Source organism: Borostomias antarcticus, assembly GCF_949987555.1.
Source record: "Borostomias antarcticus genome assembly, chromosome: 33".
NCBI lineage: Eukaryota > Metazoa > Chordata > Actinopteri > Stomiiformes > Stomiidae > Borostomias > Borostomias antarcticus.
This window is the reverse complement of record NC_140266.1, coordinates 2,392,091-2,419,312: the sequence shown is the minus strand read 5'-3', so window position 1 is coordinate 2,419,312 and position 27,222 is coordinate 2,392,091. Positions and strand designations below refer to the sequence as shown.

General features: G+C 46.0%; 1 protein-coding gene across 1 annotated transcript in view; it reads left to right on the top strand.

Moving 5' to 3' along the window:
* Positions 1-3,210: 3,210 nt before the first annotated feature.
* Positions 3,211-27,222, top strand: part of rtf2 (replication termination factor 2) — a 245,229-nt gene continuing 221,217 nt past the window's right edge. Inside the window, exon 1 of the mRNA XM_084460523.1 lies at positions 3,211-3,215. The gene's annotated coding sequence lies outside the window, so the exon portion shown is untranslated. The remainder of the gene's footprint in view (positions 3,216-27,222) is intronic.

Here is a 27,222-nt window from a genome sequence, read left to right as displayed (position 1 = left end):
TCTTCTGTATCTATGCACTGTTCCCAAAGCAGTTTCATTAGAATGATAGAATCTCAGGAAGGAAAGTAGATAAAGCCTGGCCAGCAGTCATTTATTGGGTCAATCCATCCAAGACCATGACCTCAATGTCAGAGTGGTCAACGACAGCTTCTTGCTCCGAGTTGATTCCAGTGGCATGAAGAAGCCTGCAGTGATACCATTAGTTAACATGGGTCCACACAATACACGGGGGTACTTGTCATTTGCTGATCAACACTATGGACACTCACCAAATGGGCATGCAATGGAGTTGTTTGGAGTGCTGGAGAGAAGTGTGCTTTAAACCCAAACAGTTGCTGTGGTTTGTAATAAAATCAGTGTTTCTGTGTAGACTCGGGTCATTAATGAGTCATTGCCTCGCCTAATGGATCTATTGAAGTATTTCCTGTTTACCGTTAGGTTGTTTGCTGTACGCCCATATATGGAGGCAGAGCCAACGGAGTGAGACGTTGCCGCTGCCATGTTTACATCAGTGGTAGATAAGATCCGAAATAAAGGTAATAGCTTGGAAATCTGGCCAAAACTGTTGAAAATTGATACAGCATTCATGGAAAAATTGTCTCATGATGTTTAGAAAGTGACAATGCACTAGGCCTGCTAAAGCCTGGAGCAGCAACCACAGTATCAGTCATTTGTTTGTGTGTGAGTGTGCTGTTTAAGAGAATGTGTGAATATTTTAGAGGCTGAGAAACAGACTTAGCTCTGTTCAAGATGAAGCTCCCTGTAGCGATGGTCTCTGATTTAGCCGTATCTTGACAACTTCAGCTTTGATAGACGCGGAGGGGACTTATGGTTTTATTCTCCCGAATAACACTTGTGCAACTGCTTATTTGTTACAGATAAAAATATGGTACCTATGTGTGGTGAGGCTATCAAGGCAGACAAGAGTGTCTGTCTGAGAGTAAAATGACATGTTGAAGCTTGCGGATACATGGCGCTGTGGTGACCGCGTCACTCAACACATTTGTTGTTATATTCAGTTCTTCTCCTTGTCACTGGATGCACTGTTTCAGTGACAATCTAACTAAAATGGCATAGCCCGGTATCACGGCTAATAGACGAGTAGAGGCACATGTGTAAAACGGCCCAGTTTTACGTTTTAGCCATGCTTAAACGTAGAATACACACATTTTTAAAAACATGAAAAAGCAGCCGAAAAAACAAGTTTGTGGTTGGTTGCTCACCTTGGAACACTTGATACTATCAGAGTTTTGTGGTTGGTTGTTCACCTTGGAACACGTGACACACGGGGGGGTCTACATTTGCGAGCGCTGAGTGTGGGTTGGGTGGATCAAACAACTTTTGTGAGACAACACCGAGTGCAAAACTAGCTAGCAAAACTAGCAAACAACACTACTAGCTAGCGAACTAGCTTACACATTCTTACTGTTATTATAAGCTACTGTTTCTATAGCTATTGTTCGCATTAGCTAGCTAGCATTAGCTAGCTTGTATTCTAACGCTAGCTAATGCTAGGATGCTAGCTAGCTATTCACAGTGTACACAAGCACCATCCACTGGCTGGATGAGCGATCTACACGTTTTCAATGGGCATGCGCAGGACGGGCACTGCACTAGTTATTTTAAAAGCAGCCTTGAAACACCACTCATACAGGCTCATACTGTATACTCAACTGACTGTGATCTAAGAGACACAAACTCCTAATTGCTGACATCTACCAATCACCATGCAATATTCCACATCTTCTTTTTTCCTCTTTTTAAAAAAAAACAAAAAAACAATTTGCTAATGACCGTCAGAGCTCTTAGTGAAGCAATAAAGCAGGACTATATTTTTTCTGCTGATTGCCTGACGGCTGCAATTAAAGGTAGATGGAGTTGTGGTTGCATTTAGTTTCCGGTATTAGGGGAAGGCTTCACAAATATGTTCATAGATTATGCAAAAACACAAGTTCACAGAATTGCCATCTCACCCTCTCTCTCTCTTTTGCTTTATAAGCCTTTATCTAACCTTCATTCCTCCTCTCTCCTTTTCTGTTCATTGCTCCCTACCTCTCTCTACCCCTCCCTCTCAGCCCCCCTCCTCTTCTGTCTGTCTCTCCCCCCCCCCTCCCTCCTCTTCTCCCCTCTCTTTCTCTCTTTCTCTCTCTGTGTTTCTCTCTCCCCAGCATAGGATGCTAGGACACAAGGCCACTACACAAGCACTACACATTCCATTCCCATGAAGCCATCAGTGTCTCTGTGCCAGTTAACCCCTGAGTCTCTCGCTGGCCATGTCGGTCTGGTCTCTCCCAGACCAGTGGCCAATGGCAGGCCGGCGCGCCATGCCCGCAGAGAGACCCATCTGTGCCTGGTATTAAACAAGTTCACACCCCAGGGCCAGTGCCACCATGCCGAGTAATAGCCATAATGTTGGAGGCACAGTCCTGAGGGGGCCACCAAGTGAAATGACAATGACAGTTCACTTACACACACATACGCACACACGCACGCACATACACACACACACACACACACACACACACACATACACAAACACACACACACACACACTCACACTCAGACTGGATTATGTTGTTGCTGTACTCTCTCATTTGGAGAAATAGTGGAATAAACACCTGGGATGAAATGTTATTTTCTATCATGGCTCCTTTGCAGGACACCAGCAGTGTTCTCATCCTGTTTTGTCAGCCATGTGCACAGGGAGTGTTTTGCGTGACAGGTTCAGTGAATAGATGCAGAAACAATTTCATTGTGCTCTTAATGCCGAGTTCATTTCTACATCATAGAGTGACTCGGATTCAGAAGTGTGGTACTGTACACAGCGGCTGGGATCACTCTTTTTATTTTATTTTTTATTTTTTTTACCATAAGCCAGAGAATGTATGACTACGCACACTGTGAGCAAACCGTTCCAGAATCTATGTCTCACATTCTATACTAATATTGATTCAGATGGTTTGTCAAGGCAGGAGAGTCAAGAATGTCAGGTATCTGGGTAGACCGGCCCTCAACTAGATTCCTCTCCCATGTACTGTAGGTGAATCCAGAAACGGGTTTACGAGCTTGCTGGAGTGGTTTTCCCAGTAGTCACAGCAAATACAATAGATGAGAGATTCCAATTCAAGTTTTTTGGGACTGGGTTGAAGGCCTGTGGCCGATACTGTATCCAAGTGTGGTGACCGTGCTCACTACAACAGCAGCCATTGGAGTTTGTTTTTTTGCAGTACCTTTAGCACCTGTTTAATAAGAACTTTTAAATGTACATTTTATGAATAGGCCTAAGCTGTTTTTTTAAGGTTGCAGCTATAGGCCTAGACTGAGTGTCCGTGGCAACCCAGATAGCAAGCGGATCTGGGCCATATACAGGCCAGATCTGGCCCTTGTGGCTTAGTTCCGGCCCATATATGGCCCAGAATTATTACACATCCGCTTGCTATCTGGGAATTAATTCAAAGCGATAGAGTTCATTATTTTATGAACAATATTGGATTCATGTGTTTCTTGTTTAAATTATACTGCTTACTCATCTAATCATAGCAATCAATATATGTATAGTACGTATAGGTTGGAAGAGCAGAATTACAACCTTGTGATACTTAAGTAATTGTATAACTGTATCCGTATAGAGCGTGGCCCCACCTTTCATAAAATTATTATCTCCTAGTACACTAGTTCCCTCCCCTCCCCCGTGTACCCGCTCCTATCGGCAGAGGTCGCATGTCATTCAGCGTGAACAGGACCAGTCTCTCCCACCGAGAGAACGCATGGATGAGCAGTCCTACATGACAAAGCGAGCAGTGCGAACAGAAATAGGCGAATTATTTAGAGAAAACATCCCAGGCACTTTTACGCGCAGTGTTGGATTGTTACTGAACAAATTCGACCAACGTTATTTAAGATACAATTGCTGAAAAATTCTCGTTTTCCCTTAAAGTTCAACTTTGCACGTCATTTTTCAACTGAGAACCCAGAGATAGAGCATCAGTGCTGGAGCTTGATAGTGTGAGAACGCGAACGGATGATAGGAGAGAACGTTTTGAGAGACACACCTTTTTGTCTCTATCCCTCTGTATCTTTTTTGTTTGGTTTGACAATAGAGAGGGGGGGAGAAAGGTCAGATAGAGAGAGATAGAGAGAGAGAGAAAGAGAGAGAGAGAGAGAGAGAGAGAGCGAGAGAGAGAGAGAGAGAGAGAGCGAGAGAGAGAGAGAGAGAGAGAGAGAGAGTCACTAGCTTTGGTGGTGATCTGCTTTCATGCCGTCAGTCTTGCGGATTCTGAGATGGACGTGAGATTTTATCCAGCTCCCCCTTCAAGCGTGGGTTCATGTACATTACCAACTGACTCCACTCTCACATCTCTGGACTATTACCACTCCAACAAGGTAAATACCTTTATGACTACTACCAAACAGCTTACATTAATGAACTTTGCACCCATATAGCCTAACACATGCCGTGCACCATTCAGTTGTGTGGAGATGCACAATATTTTGCATTCCATAAATGCTTAGTCTACCTGCATGCATATTGACAATAAAAACAAAACAGTGAATTGTGCATTACGCCGATAAGTGTTACATAGCCTATGGTTATCACCTCAGGTCTTCATTTTTTGAACTTTGATGCATTTGTGTGGTATTTGGAGTGCTTCACAGACATACTGAAGTTACATTACACTGTTTAACGCGCAGCGTGCAGCGTTTCTGAGTTCTCTGTGCCTTTTTCACTCAGCAAACTGTAGGCGCAATAGTCCCGTCTAGAGATGGTAGTACGCACCAAACCTGCCCAGTGCACTTATAAACCTGCTTATTCGCAATTAGCATAAGCAGTTTTCGGGTTTTACTTTATACCGATTGGATGTGCAATATCTCCTGATAATTGATACTGACCGTATAGCGGCCTGTATACACGGAAAGTGCTTCTAGCATTTTACCGAAATAGATGCGTGCATTCTAATGGGCTATAGTCGAATAACATGCATCGCATGAGCTAATTAAAGCTCTGTTATGACACATTTTGTCCGGGCGGTGAGTCTTAAATGCTTCGCAGTGTCATGCAGAGTTGTATCACAAAGAATAAGGATCATGTAATTGTTTTTTCTTGTCTGTACTATCCCGATACACTTGCAAACAGTGGAGCCTTTGCCATTGGGTATCATATCGCAGTGATAGTTGTTCAAATAAATACAGGCTACGTTAGATATCTTTTTATTTGATCCTTTACTTTTTTTCTTCTTTTATTTTTTTAAAGATAGCTATATACGAAGAATATAGGCAGACTATGACAAAAAAAGTGAACTCGCCGAATTAGTTGTTTGTCCTTGAGGGAAAAAACTCAAATATGAGCTCGTTTATTTCCCAAGCAAAAACAGCACCTGTCTCCATGTAATGATGCCTGCATCCTGCAATAGCACAAGTGAGAACTCCAAAATTGTGCCTCTTATAAGATGTATATGTGGTCTGTGCCTATAGGCAATTTACCTTCTCAAACATGGAGATTGCTTCGCCAGCAGGCTATAGGCTACTCTGTGCGTCTATATTGTCCTGTCCATTATACGGCACCAACATTCAGCGATCTGTCGCAACATTTTCCAAACATCTCGAAATTCTTCCAAACATTCCTTCTCTTGTTGATGTTCAGTCTGGACTTGATTTTTTCAAGGACACATTACTTTCTGCTCACTATCCGTTGAGTTTATGGTCTCTTGGCACACGATTCAGATGCCTATCGGGATCTATCAGCATTGTAATTTGCGCACAAAACAGAAGCATGCGCTTGTGAAAGATTTATAACAGACTTTATACTAGGCTATATGAAATCTAGGTTTACCGTGGAAATGAAACACAGTTTTACAACAGCATGCAACCATGATCAAGGTTGACTTCATGCTGACAGATTCAGAAATACATAGTGGATCTGCTACATCATATTGGTGCTGCACAGGGCAGATCAATTTGGTTTCTCTAATATGGAAGCATATCATCTTCCTGATATCTACCTGAAACTGGTTACATAAAATAAAAAGTAAAAAAAAAAAAAAAAAACGGAAAATATAGCCTAGATCATATCCGATTGTACATTAGACGTATTGTTAACCAGATTTACAGTAAGGGACACGCATATATCAGGCTTGCAGTAGCCTAGTGGACTATTACACCGCTGTAGTTTATTGAAAAAATCTGGACTCAATGCTGTGGCAAATGTGAAAGTTATGTAAACATCCTGTAAATACTTACACAGCTAAATACTTGCGGCAACAGAAAGGGGTTTGCTTTAAAAGACGCCTGCAGGTGATTCATATTTGTTGATGATGCAGTTAAACATTGTAGTGTGTACTGCTTGACCACACTGCAGCATGTAGCACAATCTCAGTCATATAAGACTTTATTGATCCCCCCCGGGGAAATTAGGTAACTGTGCAGTATAGAATATTAATATATATATATATATATGTACCTGCATACATTTGGTCTGTGTAAATATCACTATACAAGTATACAAGTAGGCTACTGTATATACGTTTAGGAGTACACTTGATATTACCTCAGAGATGCTACATTGACTTGGACCCCATGGCTTTTAGCCTGGGAGCACTATCATGATTCAATGAGCTCCTGTTTAGCGGAGCTGTTGCCAAGCTTAGCGAGATGCTAGGTCAGGTTGCACGTCAAGCATCACATAGCATTGTCATTACTAAAGTGATTGGCTGGCAGTCTACACTATACAGTTGACATATTATCTCTGATGGGGCCATCTCAGGTAATAAGACTAATGATATAGTATCTTCCTTATGGACGTTTTGACAAAGCTCACTATTAGTGTAATTTCAGAGGTAGGGTGAAGACTGGTCAGTTTTGGGTTCCCTTACCCCAGAGGTGGGGGGGTGGGGGGTGGTGCTCACCCCCCCCCGGATGGGAGGGAACTGCCACTGTATGAGTAGCCTAATGATGAAATCAAACCTCCATACTGCTGGCCTGATGCAGAGTTGTGCAATTATCCATTTAACCGGAAGTGGTCATGAAACTATCAGTTGTACCTACTGTACCAAGCAGCAGGATGCTAGGCTAGCTATAGGAACACTGAGTTGTACACAAGACACACAAAAACGAAGCTACTGTACATATTGACAGTATAGAAAACTTGACGCTTGTATGACAAAAGGCAGTATTGGAGCAAGCCAACACAATGGTACCATAGTTCTCGTCTTCCAAACGGTGTCACAGATGTCAAGATAAGCTCCCAATCAGCATTCCACGAGTTTGAAAGAGAAGAGACAGAGAGACCGATTTATATATTCCAGTATCAAATAGGGGCGCTGCAATCGATCGTCCAACAACCGGAATCGGATGATATTCAGCATAACTATGAGATCGGGGAATTCTCGTCACTGATTGTGAAAAACTACTGATGACGTCAAAAACGTGCGCCAGTTTTCAGCGGAGTAGGGATTGTCTCACGCTAACTAACTTAAAACAAGTCCATTGGTGTGGAACTATTACATTGTTACACAAAATTACTTCTATAATTTTAGCAGCCTCCAGCTTGTGGTTGCTGCTATGGTTATCTTACTGAATTATGTTACGCTAGCTATAACGCACTACTCACATGGTGTTGTTTACATAACGATCAAGTAAATATTGAGGTAGAAAAAGAAAGAAAATGGCTGAAATGTACAGTATGTAAATGGAAACACTGTTAGGTCTATAAATAATACTGCTATACCAGCTGCTATAACAAGCAAAATATATATCGGTATATATCGGTATTGGCAGTGTATCGGCCGATATGGCTCATAGACGATCAGCTGTCTATGGGTGTAGATATCTGCGGCCAAAAAATATCGGGGCCTACGTAGTGAAACCTTCAGTCCTCTACACTCTCTCCAGGCTACGTTTTTCCTGAGTTGTTGTTGCACTTGTACATTCACTCTGAGTCATCTTCACTTTAGCTCGAGATTTCTCCTAATCTTTGGAAGCTGTACTGCATCTTCCTCAATGAGTGGGAGGGCGTGTTTGTTCTGCGAACACTGGCTGCGCTCTGGCGCTAAGGGCCACTGCTTCACAAACACTCCATGTTTTAGTGAGAAACTATTTGTCAAATGCATCATGACTTGTGCATCGCCCCGGGCACAATCACTCCTGTGAAATGAAGCTGGATAGATGAGTGTAGCTGCTCTAGTTTTTCCTCGCCGCCCCTCCCAACATAAACGTGTCAGGAGGGGATCGGGAGATAATTGTAGCTGTTGATTTAAAATATGCCCTATGCAAAGTTACCTTGTGTACATTTGGGAAAATTGTCAGTGACATGGAAGTGTGTGTGTGTGTGTGTGTGTGTGTGTGTGTGTGTGTGTGTGTGTGTGTGTGTGTGTGCGCGTGTATGTGTGTTTGTGGGAGTGTGTGTGTGTGTGCGGGCATGTGCATACAGTATCTAATTAGTAATATGCCTGGAGGAAAAATCTATGGGGTGTATGATTTAATGGGAATAACCCTTAGGTGTACAATTGTTCCACTGATTCCTAGATATGTTCACCCGATATGCAATGCAACACTATAATCAAGGTTGAATTCCCCCCTCCCAAATGACCATGAACCATCAAAATGGTTGTGACAAATAGTGCTATGAAGAAAGGCAACCCATTTTCATGCGGGATGTCTTGGAAATCCAAACCATTGTATAAATTATGAATAACTTCGATATTATGGCGAGGGATGGTAGTAGTGGTTTTTTTAGCTCAGTCACGTGGAACATCATCTTGCCCCTATAACATAACCTTAGTAGAAATAGAAAATGAATGGTTATTCCAGAAGCAGCGTTTTCCGTACACAGAGAAGTTAATTGCGTGGAAGTAAGCCGTCTTGGGTTGACAGAGTGGACTTGTGGTTTTACTGTGCCCATTCATACAATGTGCTGACTGGCCAGTCCGAGCTGGGATGCCTGTTCTCTCAGGGAGACTGTTAACCCGTGCGCACCATGAAGCGAGGGGACTGCACAGCACGGACCAGCCACTCTAGTCCCCAAACAGGCCACCGTACCTCTCCAATCAGCCTCAAACACAGTGACAGGACCAGAATTAAGAGACAACCCGAATGGAAGGACGTTGTTTCATTGCTGTGTTTTTCTAAGTACAAGTTTGCTGAGTGCACTCGCCGAGAACTGAGTGCTGAGTAAGAGCCGTTTCCCGATAGGCCGCTAATCAAGCTGTCCGTCTCTCTCTCTCTCTCTTTACAACCACAGCAGCAAGGTCAAAAGGTCAGTAGAGGACGTCAGGTAACTCAGGGCTGATTGAGTCTGAGGTAACGATAAGTATAGAGCTGTTCTCCTGGCTTTGACCGCTGTCCTGGATTCCCTGGTCGCCTCAGAAGATGCATACTATATATTTGTTTGGGAAAAGATAAAAAATAAAAAAAGCATTTGTGCACCGAGCTGGAATGAGATTGTCTTTATGTTGATGCCGTAGTAGTAAAGATTGGTATCTCCTCAGCGAATGGGGATCTATGCTGAATAGACTGTCATTGTGAAGTGATTGTGTGAAGACTACATAAAGAATGTAGGACCTACTGTATGAATATGAGACTTAGAATAATTGCATTGAACGTAGGTAGACGGTGTACTAGGCCTACTACGCGCCAGAAATCACGAGTGCATCTCCTCTCTATTCGTACAATGTGAATCTAGGGTACAGTAGGTTACCTCCTGTAAAAGTCATTTCTTCAGCCTGGAAAGCAGTTGAAGCTGCAGGAGAGAGAGAGAGAGAGAGAGAGAGAAAGAAAGAGAGAAAGAGAGAGAGGGTGGTTGACAGACAAAGCCGAAGTCGACGGTGTAACACTCTCTCAGCTCGGCGTGCTACTGAGTGATGAGTCAAAGGTGTTCAAAGAGCTACACATCTTAAACGGCTCAGAATAGACGGAATAGTTTAGCACCTGCTGTGCTTCACATGCACATGAGAATCACACAATTCCAAACGATTTGCCGAGCATCACGAGTCTAAGTGTGGAGAGCCGGGGCGAACGGAGAGAGATCAGCACATTTTGACAAACTTGTGTTTTATTAACTCGTGAATAATTAACCATTCAAGATCAAGCGTAATGAGAGAGCTCGTCACAAGGGGGCCGGCGTTTCTAAAACCGTCCAACCGTGACGACGCGCCGTACCTGACGGGAAACCACATTCCGTCATGACAAAGAAATTCAGGGCGGGGGACGCCGAGGCCCCAATCGAACGCGACACGTACTCCCTGAACCTCGGCGCCCTTGATGAAATCACATTAACCCTAATTATCCTCGCCGGGCCCCGGGGCCCGTGCCCCCCGCACTTGATCTCCGCTCTGCTTGTACTCGATGTGGGGGGGCGGTGCGTGTTCCCTCCCCTCTATAGGAGGGTGGTGTGCCAGGGTGCTTAAAACGATACCCGTCAGGAAGCTAACAGTACCCCTGTAGCACCCCCGGACCCCCCCGCCCCCCCCACCCCCCGCCCCGCCCCGCCCCCCCCACACACACACCCCCCGTTCGCCTCTTCTTTCACTACTGGCGCTGCTGTATATTCAACCCTTGATTGGTTGGGGGATGGGGATTGGGGGACTGGATGGCTGGGGGAGAGAGAGAGAGAGAGAGAGAGAGAGAGAGAGAGAGAGAGAGGGGGGGGGGGGGGAGGGGGAGGGGGATTTTGGGGGTACTTTATTTTTCAGCCGCTGTGTCTGTAATGTCACTCAGCGATGTGGAAACCAAAATGAGCCCTGCCACCAGATGTGTTCCAGCCCAGATAGTGACTTGAAAGACAAACGTTTATTGTTTTAGTGCACTTGGTGTGGTTCAAACCCAAACTGCATGAAATGCTGATTGATGGATCTCACTAAAGAACGAGAGAGAGAGCGGGAGAGGGAGAGAGAGAAAGAGAGAGAGAGAGAGAGCGGGAGAGGGAGAGAGAGAAAGAGAGAGAGAGAGCGGGAGAGAGAGAAAGAGAGAGAGAGAGAGAGAGAGAGAGAGGGAGAGGGAGAAAGAGAGAGAGAGAGAGAGCGGGAGAGGGAGAGAGAGAAAGAGAGAGAGAGAGAAAGAAAGAGAGAAAGAGAGAGAGAGAAAGAGAGTGGGAGAGGGAGAGAGAGAGAGAGAGAGAGAGAGCGGGAGAGGGAGAAAGAGAAAGAGAGAAAGAGCAAAAAGAGAGAATCTAGTCAGTGTGATTTATTTAACCGTTTCCTCACTGTGCCTGATGACAAGGGGAAAACCCAACAGCGTTTCCCGGTACAATAGCCTTTCCCAGCAGGCACTCTGGCTTCTGACACACATCGCACCTACAGTATACATTCAGTATCCAGAAGTGAGCAATCAACTTATTTTGTCTTTGTTTTTGGTGCCATTTTAAGTATAGGTAGGTAGGTAGATATATAGATACTTTATTAATAAGGAGAAATCACACTGTTACATCAGCCACATTCAAGGGACATCAAGGTACAATTATAAATACACTTTACAAATAGACTATACAAAACAATATACAGTACAGAAATGTAATACAGATACAGATGAGCTGTAATCATGTCAAGGAGTGCAATGTACAAGTAATGCAAATATACAGATGAACCGTAAAATCATGCTACAGAATAACAAGTACTCAAAAGGGAGCGGATTTCTAGGGATGCTTAGGTTGTGCGAACAAACATGTGCAAGATTCAAGATAGAAGATTCCAGTCGAGTGTCTTTACTTGGGAATCTCAGTCAGTTAGTTAGTAGGTAGCTTCCATTCATCCATTCATCAATCAATCAATCAATCAATCAAAGCTTTATTTGTATAGCCCATTTCATACCCAGAGGCAACACAATGCGCTTTACAGAGAACAAGGGAGGTGGGCATACGACCCACCCCTACATATTCCAGAGGGAAGCAAAAAACCAGTATGATGGCATCTACTGTACAGAGGACTTCCGGAAGCGCTCCGTTGAGCGCCGTGGCAAAGTCAGCCTCTGGCTGAAGGTGTTGGGGTTTCGCGTCATCCGCACGCTTGTGGTTTCCATGTCTGCCAGCGGGGTCAGGAAGCTGTAACCTCCGTACTGTACACTCGCTCTGGCGGCGCCGTCGACGCCGTCACCTCCAGCTTTGTTTTATACCTCCCTCGCTGTTCTCTAGCTGCCGTTCCACCATTTTACACGGCGAACGCGCCATGCGCCGCCGCGTCTGAGGTGACCTACAGTATTTGAGTGGCACTGATTCGACTTGTCAGGAACTAGAGAGATTATCACAAGACTATTTCTCTTTATCACACGAGCCATAGATCTCGTTGTCAACACGTTTAAGCACCCGGTGTCAGGAAAACCTATTGCTGCCTAGCCTTCCTACAAGTTATTTGTTTTTTGCATCCCGTCGGCACGGATACTAGATTGCTGGTCTCACAGTTGTATTTTCTTAAAGCCTCCTGTCTGTAAAAGTGTGAGATTACAGTCAGTCTGCAGGAAATGAAACACCGAGGAGGAGAGGAGAGGAGAGGAGAGAAGGGGAGAGGAGAGGAGAGGAGGGGAGAAGAGAGGAGAGGAGAGGAGAGGAGAGGAGAGGAGAGGAGAGGAGAGGAGAGGAGAGGAGAGGAGAGGAGAGGAGAGGAGAGGAGAGGAGAGGAGAGGGGCATTTCATGGAGGCTTGACAGACAGACAGGTCTGAGTGTGGAAAGTTTGACACGTGGCGGACGCGTCCGATACGTTATCTCCTGCGATTATCGTGCGGGTTCGGCGCGACAGTGTCAGAGTTATTAGTTCAGTCCACTGATAACAGGAGCAGAGAAACACAGGGAGGAACTCGCCACAAACTCTTCAAGTCTTCCTGTACTGGTACTGGTACTGGTACTGGTACTGGTACTGGTACTGGTACTGGTACTGGTACTGGTACTGGAGTAACCAGCTCACTTAAACGGGTCGGCGTTATCGTCCGGCCGATTGTGACCAGATTTCTTTTTTAAGACATTCCCATTGCGTTCCCCATAGGGCACAGTTCATCTCTCCTATAGAGAGCTTCAGCCACTGCTATGTATGACCACAGAGATAGATTGAGAATGGTATGTGCCCTGCTGTATTTACCATCCACCTCACTGCCCTCTCCAGTTCCACTGGCCATGCATTTCTTGGAAAGTCAGAGTGATCCAGATTCCATAGGATGAATGTGGAGAAAAGTGATAAACACAGTGTTGGTGGGGTGGAAGAATGCAGCTGTTGGGTGTATTAAGAGAGGTTAGCGAGCCTGGGCAAACATGAACAGTTGTCTTAGCTTCCTCAGGCACGTCCTGTGCAAACAGAACAGGAGATGGCTGGTTCTCTCTGCTCTGGGCTCCGGGTTGGCTTGACTACGAGCCGGTGGGCCTACACACACACGCACGCGCACACACACACGCACACACAGCCCTTCCACGGTCTGCGACCACTCCGCACCAGCCGGGTGATGAGGTGTAAGATGGCTTCGCTAAGCACCGTTCACACCCAGGGAAAACACAGACACAGACCATGCTCCGGGGGGATATTAGGGCATTAGCTAGCAACAGCGCTGGAGGAAGGCCAAGTGGGCTTCAGACACGTCGCGCCATTGTGCTTCCCCTTCACGCTCCCCCCCTGAATTCAGGTTGTCCGGTGAGCTGCGGGGGGCCATTCAGGTCTGGCTCGGTGCCGCGTTCTGTTATGTCTCTGTGCCAGTGCGAGCTACGGCGTGTGTCAGACCCGCTTATCTCTCTCCATCGTAGAGGTCCTTCAGGCTCCTTGGCCGCAGACGAGTACAGCATCGTTGGGTTCCTTCTGCGTTCCCCTGGCGGTCTGCCGTTATAGGTTAGGTTGGGTTTATCTCTTTTTTTGGAGAAAAAACAACTCGCAGTGTCTTAAAAAAGGCATTGATACAAACAGACTGCCTTGGTGGTTTTACCCCCCATTCGTGTTGATTGAGATGTGATGTGTGAGCGTAGCGTTGGGGGCGGAGTTTATCCACAGTACTAACAGGGCTCTCCGAGGAGGGGGGGGGGGGGGGGGCGGCTCCAGTGACACGGGCACCGACTGGTCAGCTGCTCACAAGACGGTCACTGAAATTTGACTGACAGGATTTATTTGTACGATTAAATCAACGCGGAGTTGTTGTTGTTTGAGCGGTGATGAACTGTGCCCAAGGGGTTGATTTTTATTTAGATGACTGCGTTTCAACCGGACTTGGTCATAATTGATCAGATAGTTTTAGCAATTGTGCTAAATAGCCTACTGTATATCCAGCCTTACTGTATACTGTTTGCCGCTTGTTACGCACAATAAATAATACAGTAACATCTCATTCTAACGAGGCTGAGTGTGAAAACAGCCTTGAGAACTGATCTCATGCCTGATACAGTATTTCAATCTCCCCAGGACCCGATTCATAGCTGCCCGAGGGGTGCATAGCTGTCCATTCAGCTGCCAGGTTAAAATGTTTAAAAAGGCCATAATTACCTCCTGGTGGATGGGAGGGACTCTGTGGTTAGTTTTTCTCATTGCAATTTAAAAAGCAGTTTTGATGGACTGTAAACGCTTGGCCAGTGCGCTCATTTAAAGACTCTTTTGGTTACATCAAAGACCTTGAGATAAACAGAGAACCCTCCCCCACTGTCAGTAAAGACGGTGAGTAGGAGTAGACTGGCACGTACCGAGGCTGAAATGTTTTGAAAAGTCGACATTGGTTGTCTAGTAACTGTCAATGGGGTCAGTCTGGGAGTTATGTCGGTAATTAAAAGTTTTTTTTTCACCTGTTTGTACCAAAACATTATCTCTTGGCACCTCAAGCATGTCCTTTAGGAGGCAGAATATCTCTCACATGTAAGACCTGAGGCTGGATGGAGATGAAATGTAATGTTTTCTTATCAAACCATGTTTGTTTATTTTGCCGAGTGACCCCCGCTTTGTACACACACTCCGCCGAACGAGACGACAGCCGCCCGTCAGATTCGCACGAGTCTTCGTCGACGCCGGGCTCTGCCAGAGCATCGCTGGCTCCTCCTCGTCACTCCGCCTTCATGTTCTTTAACGGACTTCAAAGACCCCTCATCAGAACATTCCGACGAGGTTACAAATTGTCTAAAACAGCGCTCGGTTCTGTTCTGCGTCTGCTTTTATGCTCAGCGGCGATGGAGAAATGGATGGTTTCACTTAGACTGAGAGCGTCAAAGGGGGGTCAGTAACGTTAGTGAAATGCAGCACGGGGTAGTTGCTATGTGGAGCTGGTGCCCATTTGGAATGTAATTAGATTGGTCTGGAAGCTCGCCAGTCCAACATGAGAACATTTCCCTCTTCCATCAAATGAAAATGCATAGAGCGCTACCCAAATAAAAAAAAAGAAAGAAAAAAAACTTAAGGGAAAAAGCCAGTTGAATATTTGTAATACAGCTTGCATTGTGCAGTTGAAATGAGTTTTGAGATGAGTTATCCTCGGTGGTGTCCCCTTTGACATTTCAGAGGTATGCTGCTTTTCCAAGCATGGATTTACAGCAATCTTTTTTATATTCTGTGTTTTTCTATTATTGATGTGTGGTGTAGTTATGAACTGTAATAGGCGTCTCAGCTTCTTCCCTGGCCATGCCATATCTGAAACCGTGAAGCCGTGTTGGACAAAGAGACCGCAATAATGTTGATACAGTATATAGTCACATGTAAACCCTTGAGTTCCAGTCTGCATGTGAAACTGCAATACTGTACGAGTTCAGCCTTCTCTCTCTCTAGTTCTCACTCTCTCTCCTTCTCTCCCTATCTCTCTCATTCTCTATATATCTCTCTCTCTCCTTCTCTCCCTCTCTCTCTCTCATTCTCTCTCTCTCTCTCTCTCTCTCTCACTCTCTCACTCTCTTCCTCCCTCCCTCTCTCTCTCATTCTCTATATTTCTCTCTCTCTCTCACTCTCTCACTCTCTCACTCTCTCTCCTTCTCTCCCTCTCTCTCTCATTCTCTATCTCTCTCTCTCTCTCACTCTCTCACTCTCTCACTCTCTTCCTCCCTCCCTCTCTCTCTCATTCTCTATATTTTTCTCTCTCTCTCTCTCTCTCTCTCTCACTCTCTCACTCTCTCACTCTCTTCCTCCCTCCCTCTCTCTCTCATTCTCTATATTTCTCTCTTTCTCTCTCTCTCACTCTCCCTCCCTCCCTCTCTCTCTCATTCTCTATATTTCTCTCTTGTTTTCTCCCCCTCTCTCTCTCTCTCTCTCTCTCTCTCTCTCTCTCTCTCTCTCTCCGTTAACAAACCTATCCATCCAGCCAGCTGATAAAGTGCCCAAAGCGTCCTACGTACCCAACCACGTCATTTGAAAGTAATTACGATGGCTGAATTACAACAAACAAACTTGGTCACTCATAATAACAGAGGGCCTCTCTAACTCAAAACATAGGTCTTGACTGAGAGGAGTTCTCTGGCCATATCTATAGGGTGTCTGGATCTCAGCTATGTTTTCAGGTAGGCCAGAGGAATTTTAAGAGGGGTGCACTGTGTAACCCTGGCGGTATAACTACAGTACTCTATGTAGACTGTAAAATCCACAAGCAAGTGCAATACAGTACAGGGCATACAGTGTCAAACTCAAAGTAAGACAGGGAAAGCTTGTATGGTATTGCCGTTTAGAGAATATTTTCATAATATAATATATATTTCATTTGAAATCCAAGCTATTTTGGCCGCCAGCGACAAAGAGGTGGGATTTAGATATGAGCTAGGATTTAGATATCAGCAAACCTTTTCAAAGTCGACGGCTTCAGAAGTGTCCTGTCGGGTCTGTGTGGCCACTCTAATTCTAGCGAGCGTTAGTGATTTCACTTCAGAGTATTTTCGTCTTTTTTGTTTTTTTTGAGGCAACAACCGAAACGCCGCCAGCGATTCGGCCGCCTCCGTGCAACGAGAAGGGCCTCGTAATGGCCCTGAGAGGAGAGGAGGGCCCCTGGGAGGGCCGCCGAGCCGTACGTGTGGGAGATGAGTAGCCGTGTTGGCAGAACAGAAACATTAAAAAACGTCCCTCTGAGTGGCTGATCTGCAGATAGATCAGCTCCAAGTCCATCCTACCCGGATCAGCGCAGCATGGGGCTTTAATAGCTTTTCCTTGTACTGTGCGTGCTGTCAAACCAACTTAGACTCCGTCAGTGCTATTTAAGTGTGAGTCACAGAGTCGGTCGTGATGGGGATGTGACGGTGTGCGGTGGGGGGGTCATATCTTCCGAGGAAGAACATGCAACTACTAAGGTAGGTACTACACCGTATGCCAAACATAATGGCATCATTAGGCTATACATTAGCTTCTTGCACAACACACAGTGAATCAAACCCATGGAGTATAGCCTATTAGTGGGAAGATAATTGGTTGAGTCAACTTCTTTTTCTCCCGGCTCAATTTTTCCATCTGTCTCTGTGTGTCCCTGTGTGCAGCATTAGCAATTTACTCAATTATGATTCACACGCTGCGTGTTTGTTTTATCCACGGCAACCGTTTACTAACATGCCGCCGTTTCATCATTAATGACAAGAGGGAGGGGCTTCAGAGCTGTAGTTAATGAACATCTGAACCAGTCTTTCCATCCCTTCCTTCCTCTCTCTCTCTCTCTCTCTCTCTCTCTCTCTCTCTCTCCCTCTCTCTCTCTCCCTCTCTCTCTGTCTCCCCCCTCTAATCTCCCTCTCTCTCTCTCCCTCTCTCCCTCTCTGTCTCTCTCCTTCCCCCCTCTCCTCTCCCTCTCTCTCTCTCTAATCTCTATCTCTCTCTGTCCCCCCCCCCTCTAATCTCCCTCTCTCTCTCTCTCTCTCACACACACACACACACACACACATACACACACACACACACACACACACACACACACACACACACACACACAGTCAGACCTAATCCAAAGACCCCATGGCGAGGCGTGCTCAGTGGCGCCGACCCAGCGCGTGTACGGCTGCAGGCGTCTCTCCAGGAGAAGGTCAGGGGACAGACAAAGCGCCGTAACGCCCGTTTTTCTCACCGATGTCAAAGGCGAGCTCACGTCTCGAGCTTCGTGGCTCGTTTTTTTGGGGGTGGGGTTTTGCCAGAGAGGCGAAACTCAAAGCGGGAGGTTTCTGTGTCAGCGTTGGGTATACAGGTCCTGTAACGACGGGATCACAGACCCTGGAATGCACGGTATTAGAAGCTGCGGTTGATCATCTCAAAAGTACACTGTAGATGCTGCAGCTCGCTGTCGACGCCACCGGTGTCATTATTGGGAGGAAGTCACGATGCGGTTGAGCACCTCTGAAGTAGGGCACATGCTAATGAAGACACGGTGAGTGCCTGAGAGAGAGAGAGAGAGAGAGAGGAGAGAGAGAGAGAAATGCAAGGGAGTAAAGAACTTTTTTATAAACATAAAAAAACTGCATAGGGCGACAAAAAAAAGATGTGCCCTCTTCCAAAGAGGAGGTATTGGGCCCTGTGGGGTATTTCCCAGCCAGACTGACAGCCGAGTCTAGCACCTTGGTGGCCTGCCGCTGTGCTGCGTGGGGTACTGAGGTGAACACAGAGTGAACACAGAAGTCGGCCTGTGGAGAATAGTCAGCAGGTGGATGGAAGACGCTTGCCATTGATAGGCCATTTCAGAAACCTGCCGTAGGTGACCACCTTCCTGTTGTCACTGGGTAACACGATCCAGCGTTCAGCCTGGTCCTTCAGGTCTAGTCCCCCAGCGTTCAGGTCTAGTCCCCCAGCGTTCAGCGTGGTCATACAGGTCTAGTCCCCCAGCGTTCAGGTCTAGTCCCCCAGCGTTCAGCGTGGTCATACAGGTCTAGTCCCCCAGCGTTCAGCGTGGTCATACAGGTCTAGTCCCCCAGCGTTCAGCGTGGTCATACAGGTCTAGTCCCCCAGTGTTCAGGTCTAGTCCCCCAGCGTTCAGCCTGGCCCTGCAGGTCTAGTCCCCCAGCGTTCAGGTCTAGTCCCCCAGCGTTCAGGTCTAGTCCCCCAGCGTTCAGCCTGGCCCTGCAGGTCTAGTCCCCCAGTGTTCAGGTCTAGTCCCCCAGTGTTCAGGTCTAGTCCCCCAGCGTTCAGCCTGGCCCTGCAGGTCTAGTCCCCCAGTGTTCAGGTCTAGTCCCCCAGTGTTCAGGTCTAGTCCCAGGTGTGTAGGGCATGTGTATTAGCGCTCTATCGCCAGGCTGCACTAATAGCAGCCAGAACAAAGAGGCAGTTATCAGGCTGCATGCATCTTAAGGTGAAGGCTGCGCTAATTGAGGATTATCATTTAATAGCTGTGTGGGGGTGGGACAAGCCCTCCCTCTGTCACCAAGCATCATTCTGTCTCTCTCTCTCTCTCTCTTTCTTGCTCTCCATCACCCTCCCCCTCTCTTTTTCTCTCTCTCCCCCTCTCTGTTCTCTCTCTGTCTCTCTCTACCTTTCTTACCGTCTATTCTCTCTCACTATTATTTCTCTCTCTCTTTTTCTCTCTCCTTGCTCTCTCTCTCTCTCTCTCTCTCTCTCTCTCTCTCTCTCTGTCTCTCTCTCTCTCTCTCTCTCTCCCTCCATCTAGATGATTTTCATCAGACAATATTGGTTGCAGTTCCAGAACTAAATGGCTGTGACAACATTTTCAGATGCTCCAGCTGTCACAGATTTATGAGTTATTAAAGTAATCTACTATGATTAAAAATGCAAATTTTCCTTAATGCTAAATCATTTGCACGTTTACATATTTTTTTATTAGATGATTTAATTAAACGGAAAATGAAACAAGGACCGATTATTCAATCTCGGCAGCCAGTTGCGTTTCCCTAACAGAGATGACCTCACGCAGAATGACTGTATGGCAAGAGAGAAAGGCGGTTCACAAGACTGTAGTTGTGCCTTTTCACTTTTAGACTTTAGCAGGAAGTATCCAGTCCTTCTAACTGTTGTTATAGGGAGTGTAGCGTCTTATCATTTAAACAATATTTTAACAATCTTGTCTCAGGACATAATGTAGATAGGATACAGGGAAAAGAGAAGACAATTATTTTCCCTTTGAATATTTTCCTTTTCCCTCGGGAATTCATCCAACAAGCCCATTTTCACCTTTCACCGGGTTCTTGTGTCATTTACATAAACCACAGCGCTCTCATTTCATTGGACTGATTTTCCTTCTATAGGACCATATCAAACTGAAAATTGCAAAGTTACTTTTTTAATTTGATGGTATTCCACATATTTTCAAGAACCGTTTTTTCCTCCATACTGAATGCCCTAGATTGGATTTTTTGCTTTGATGCTGCAGTGTAAGAAATTTCCGTAATTTAAGCAGTAAAATAAAAAAGAGCCGACCGTTGGTCTGGAAAGCAAACAGCCTATCGGTTGATCTTCTCTGAGTATTCTCTGCTGCAATCTTCCCAGAATTCCACTGCACCGCGGGCTCCTCAGCCTCCAAATCCCAGCACATTAAAGGACACCTTTATAGGGCTTGGATATGTTCCAGAATCTTCCACGTCGCGGTCAAACAAAAATCCTTCTTTTTCAATTTTCCCAACAGCTAGGATCAGCTTCTTTCTGTTGACGGGGTATAGGTAGGGATATATGAGCAAGTGTGCTGGATGTATGTTTCTCTCTACTGAATGGATTCAGTCCTTTTTGCCAGCAGCCCTCCAGATGTCCCAGACATAACAGAGGCTTGTCAGCTCTGTGGCTGAGAGGCCTAAATGGGTCACTCACTACAATATCACACAGCTCACACAATGACCCTGCTGTTCTCCTGATATTAAAACACACCAGGTGGCTCGGTCTCTCAGGCGTGGACAAATAAATACAAGCTGCGCACACACATGCGCGCTCACGCGCCCCACACACAGACACACACACACACACACACACACACACACACACACACACACACACACACACACACACACACATACACACACACACATACACATGATGCATATGCACGCGTGCACACACACACACATGCGCACACACGCGCCCCCCACCCACACACACACACACAATGCATATGCACACGTGCACACACACACACATATGCACGCCTGCACACACACATACACACACACACACACGATGCACACACACACACATATATGCACCCACACACACACCCATTTACCGTACATATACACACACATACAAGCGCACACTTACATACACTCACACACACCCAAACCTATGCACATGCACACCTTTCACACCCACAATCATGCATGTGTATCTATACACACACACACACACACACACAAACAAACACACACACACACACACACACACACACACAAGCTCACTCGAATTGAAAAGAGAGGTGTGCCAATATTTCACTTGCTATAGAATCTGAGTTGCTTATTTGAAATAGGGAGTCAGTTTCCAAACCTCTTTTGACATGTGGATGTTTGATCAAATAGCAAATTCTGCCAGCGCCAGCTTTTAAAAGAGGCTTATGGGAAACCCCTGCTTACTGTGTTTGTTCAAAGGTATTGAATTGAATTTTACTTCCAGACATAAATTGAAGTATCGAGGAAGCATAAACTTTGATATACGGCACAAATGCATTTTTCATTGATCGGAAAATCACCTTTTTTTCTGGACAGCATTCGAGGCAATACAGTTGGGTGCATAAAACATATCCAGATCTCAGCAGAGGAGAGAGGAGGAGAAGCAGCTCAGTGATTTTTGATTTATGGTTTGATTACTGTCTTTCCATCCCAGCGAAGACCGGCTCTATTTGCCTTGGTAACACAGACCGTTCTCACAGTCTGGTCCTGCAGTCCATTAAAATGAAACACGCACACGCGCACGCACACACACACGCACGCACACGCACGTGCGCACACACACACACAGACACACACACAAACACGCGCACGCACACACACGCACGCACACACACAAACACGCGCACGCACACACACGCACGCACACACACACACGCGCGCACACACACACAGACACACACACTCACTCACTCACTCACTCACTCACACACGCACACACACAGACACACACACACTCACTCACACACACACACACACACACACACACACAACCCACACACTGATTGAGAGATAAAGTGGAGAAAGGTTCTCTCTCAGCTGTGCATGTTCTCTCAGCAGTTTGGCAAGCGGTCAATACCGTTTACCCCCAGGCCGCAGGAGGCCGGCCAATCATATTGATATTCATCATTGCACGGGGAACTTCTCAAAAATAAAGCACTGCAATAAATAGTAAAAATGCCCATTCCTACTTCTATTATCAGAATGGCCATCATAATGTTTACATCTCTGAACCACATCCACTCAAGAGTTAAAACAACCTCTGTCTGGATACCAGATTTAGCCATATTGGATCACTGTACTGTACCAGTTCATGTTCTCTAAGTGTGTATTTCAATAATAGGCCAGGAGTGTTCAGGTGTCCTGTGATGCAAGCCAGCAGCAAGAGGCCCTCCCTTCATGTCCCATTAGTGTGTTCAGACACTATTGATCCAGGTGCATTTAAACCATGTACGTGAAAAGTGGAGAAGTTCACTGTGCCATTGATATCCTCTCTCTCTCTCTCTCTCTCACTCTCTCTCTCTCTCTCTCTCTCTCTCTCAGTCTCTCTCTCTCTCTCTCTCTCTCTCTCTCTCTCTCTCTCACTCTCTCGGCCTCTCTCTTTGAGCTTGCAGTATGGTTTCTACAGACCAAGGCCTGAAGTCCTCCTTAAGTCATTCCTTCAGCCACCGTCAGTCAGCCAGTCAGTCAGTCAGCCAGCTAGCTAGCCAGCCAATCGGTCAGTCAGTCAGTCAATCAGTCAGTCAGCCAGCAAGCCAGCCAGCCAATGATTAAGTTAGTCAGTCAGTCAGTCAGTCAGTCAGTCAGTCAGTCAGTCAGTCAGTCAGCCCAGCCAGCTAATCAGTCAGTCAGCCAGCCAGCTAATCAGTCAGTCAGCCAGCTAGCTAGCCAATCAGTCAGCCAGCTAGCCAGCCAATCAGTCAGCCAGCTAGCCAGCTAATCAGTCAGTGAGTCAGTCAGTCAGTGAGACAGTCAGTCAGTCAGTCAGTGAGACAGTCAGTCAGACAGACAGACAGTAGTGGAACTGATCATTTTTGACAGCGGCTGAACTTCAAAACGTGCCTGGCTTAGAAAGGTCTCAAATTACTGTAACACCCACTAAGACCTGATGTTCACCCCCCCCCCACACACACACACACACGCTGCAAAGGGCGCGGCGGCGACGTCCCATTTGAATATGAACGGCTGTGCGAAAGGTCGTGACCCATTAAAGGGGAGCTATTTGAACGAGCGCAGAGGAGAAATGTCAGAGTGAGAATGGCAGGAAATATGTTAGTGACAAGGAAAAAGCTGCCCCTGGTTTTCTAGAGGCGCGATGAGTAAAAATAGGGCATTGGGCAAGAAGGCAGGAAACCATCAGACCGTGGCCTCTGGTTGGAATTTCTTCTGGAGACCAGAGATAAGGAACTTAACTCCCTCCTGTCTGAACGCAATTCAACAAAACATCTCGACGCGACCGTAAATCATGTCATAAACCGTGCGCGGTGATAGACGGCGTGAGGAATCACCTCAGGGATTTGAAAGTTGTGTTATTAAGACGTGTGTGTACTGTATGTCGGCCAGGGCTGACGTTGTACAGTATGATGACGAGATTGAAGCATGTTGCTTCAGTGAAGTCGGGATTAATGTTGACAAACCGAACCTGATGTGTGTCCATCTGTCCGCAATGCAACCTCCCACCAACACCCACCAACACGTGCGTGCACAGACACACACACGCACACACACACACACACAGGCACTCACGCACGCACACACACACACATACTTAATTTTCATTTCAAACCTTTATTTATACTTGTGAAGCACTGAGGTTTCCCTCATTAACAGTGATGACGAGTTCACACCGAGACACAAATCAACAAAACAAATGCAATGTACAATAATAATAATTAAAAACAGTTACAGCTTGAAGTACATAGGTCTAGAGCCATGGACTTCAACTCTGTGACTGACAAACACACACACTCATATGCACACATACACGCACACACACACACACACACACACACACACACACACACACTGAGGTAACGGCTGCGGATGGAAAGTAGCACAGCAGAAGGCCAGCGGTTCCCCAGGTTAGTGGAAGTTGGACAATAAACACTGTGTTATCAGAGTCTGAACAGAGCTTCCCAGCAGATAGCAGTCACACCACTGGGGCTTTATGAAGTCAATGTTACGCCTCCAAGTCCTGGTCAACTCTGTTGTGAATTTAGTAGGAGAGAACCTGGAACTATCACTCATTGGTGCGGCATGTAGCTTAGGAGGTCAGAGCGGCCGGCTAGGGATCGCAAGGTCCCCGGTTCGATCCCAGCTCACGGCAGGGTGCCGAAGTGTCCTTGAGCAAGACACTGAACCCCCCAAATAAACGGCAACAGTTTGCATGTTCTCCCTGTGTTCTCAAGGGTTTCCTCCCAAAGAACCCTATACAAAAAATAGGCAGAAGAACAAAGGCTCTTCAGTCTGGTTCCTCAGCACTTGGATTTGCCCCCCCAATGCTCCTGGCTGCCCCTGGAGGAGGACGGCTAGGATGGGTTAAATGCAGAAAAGATATGTCTGTGTGTCATGTGCTACTGTGTCACTCACATGTGGGTTGTGTGTCTCACCGTGTGGCTTGAAAGAAGACAACCAGACACCCATGGGTCCAGAATTATAAAAATGAATTATTATAACTTCCCGACCAACACAGGCATAGAATGTTGTGGGTTATGAAGTAAAGCCCACGCAGAAGATTGGATGGAGCCCCACTCGCGTGGCGAGGTGAATATAGAGACAGACCACTTGCAATTATTAGGGGTTTTGTGTGAAACAGAGATTGTGTGAAGTGACCGGCCCCATATCTGCCCTTGTTGTGTCCAGTCGCTGTCATATTGAGGACGTAGCCTTCCTTCGAGCAATACTAGAATGAGAAAAATAACCTACATCTCTCTCTCTCTCTCTCTCCCTCCCTCCCTCCCTCTCTTTCTCATGGTCACTCTCTAAGTGATTGCTACATTTCATCTCACAGTGGATCGGCCGCGGGCCCAGAGAGCTATCATTATGCAAATTATGGCAATTCAATTTCAGTTGGTCGGAGGGGGAATTTCTAATTAGGATAACGTAAAGCACTCCAAAAACGGTGTGTGTGGAGGAGGGGGGGGGTGGGGGTGGGGGGGATGGGGGGGGGGGTAGGATATCCACTGAATTGAACACCTGCATAACAATGCAACTATTCTATAGGTTCAGAGCCGATCTGTCCCCTGTAGTAGCTGATAAATAGTCTCTCCCCAGATAGAGAGAGAGAGAGAGAGAGAGAGAGAGAGAGAGAGAGCAGATAATCAGATGGTCTCTATACTCATCTCCTACAGATAGTGGGTTCAGTGCACGTTTGGCTGGTGCTGAACCTGTGGGTGTGATTACTGTAAGAACTATGTGTCATTACTGTAACTGCTCACCAACTTCGAGATATCCTCTCAACAAATGGGGAGATTTGACCCAGATTAAAGCTGCTTCTGCGAGAGTGATCCCTAATCTAAGTTAACCATCAGTAGACTGTTCTCTGTAGAGACACAGGTTGACTTGCTGCAGTAGTTCCTCTTTATAACAGTAAAACGTTGCTTTCAGGAGACTCACAGAGTTGACTTGCTAGAGTAGCTCATCTTGATAACAGGAAAATGTTGCTTTAAGGAGACTCACAGGGTTGACTTGCTAGCTTGTCTTGGTAATAGGAAAACGTTACTTTCTGGAGACTTACAGGGTTGACTTGCTAGCTTGTCTTGGTAATAGGAAAACGTTACTTTAAGGAGACTCACAGGGTTGACTTGCTAGCTTGTCTTGGTAATAGGAAAACGTTACTTTAAGGAGACTCACAGGGTTGACTTGCTAGCTTGTCTTGGTAATAGGAAAACGTTACTTTAAGGAGACTCACAGGGTTGACTTGCTAGCTTGTCTGGGTAATAGGAAAACGTTACTTTAAGGAGACTCACAGGGTTGACTTGCTAGCTTGTCTTGGTAATAGGAAAACGTTACTTTAAGGAGACTCACAGGGTTGACTTGCTAGCTTGTCTTGGTAATAGGAAAACGTTACTTTAAGGAGACTCACAGGGTTGACTTGCTAGCTTGTCTTGGTAATAGGAAAACGTTACTTTAAGGAGACTCACACGGTTGACTTGCTAGCTTGTCTTGGTAATAGGAAAACGTTACTTTAAGGAGACTCACAGGGTTGACTTGCTAGCTTGTCTTGGTAATAGGAAAACGTTACTTTAAGGAGACTCACAGGGTTGACTTGCTAGCTTGTCTTGGTAATAGGAAAACGTTACTTTAAGGAGACTCACAGGGTTGACTTGCCAGCTTGTCTTGGTAATAGGAAAACGTTACTTTAAGGAGACTCACACGGTTGACTTGCTAGCTTGTCTTGGTAATAGGAAAACGTTACTTTCTGGAGACTTACAGGGTTGACTTTCTAGCTTGTCTTGGTAATAGGAAAATGTTACTTTAAGGAGACTCACAGGGTTGACTTGCTAGCTTGTCTTGGTAATAGGAAAACCTTGCTTTCAGGAGATCGTAGCCCTGTCTTAGTCACGGTTAGCATTGAGGGAAACACTATAGTCTTCCCTGTCTTAGTCACAGTTAGCATTGAGGGAAACCCTATAGTCTTTCCTGTCTTAGTCACAGTTAGCATTGAGGGTAACACTATAGTCTTCCCTGGCTAAGGAAAGTGCAGTACAGGTCCTCTCTGATTGAGTGCATTTCCAATTCATTTGCGATCAATAGAGGCGCCAACTAGGCAAGCGGACATCCATGTAATGAAGCAAGGAGGTTCTGTGTGGTTCTGAGTTCAGCAGGAGAGGGGACAGTGTGTTCCCAGCAGGGGAAAAGAAAGAGAAAAAACTGCCTCTGGCAGCAATCCAAATTACATCTTAGCTTTTGCGGTCTAAACAGTTTCCTTTTGATTAAGTGAATGTGTGCTGTTTGGCTGTGCACGAGAGCGTGCATTTAGCACAAGTGTGTTTATGTTTATGTGTGTGTTTGTGTGAGCGTGTGCATGTGCGAGTTTGTGTTTGTGTGAGTGTGTGCGTGTGCGAGTTTGTGTTTGTGTGTGTTTGTGTACTGTATGTTGTCCATTTTCATCTAGTTATGATTGATCTATTGCAAACCTAACTGTATAGCTACACACACACACACACACATGTACACACACGTACACACACACACACACACACACACACACACACACACACAGAGTAGCTGATTCAGCTGA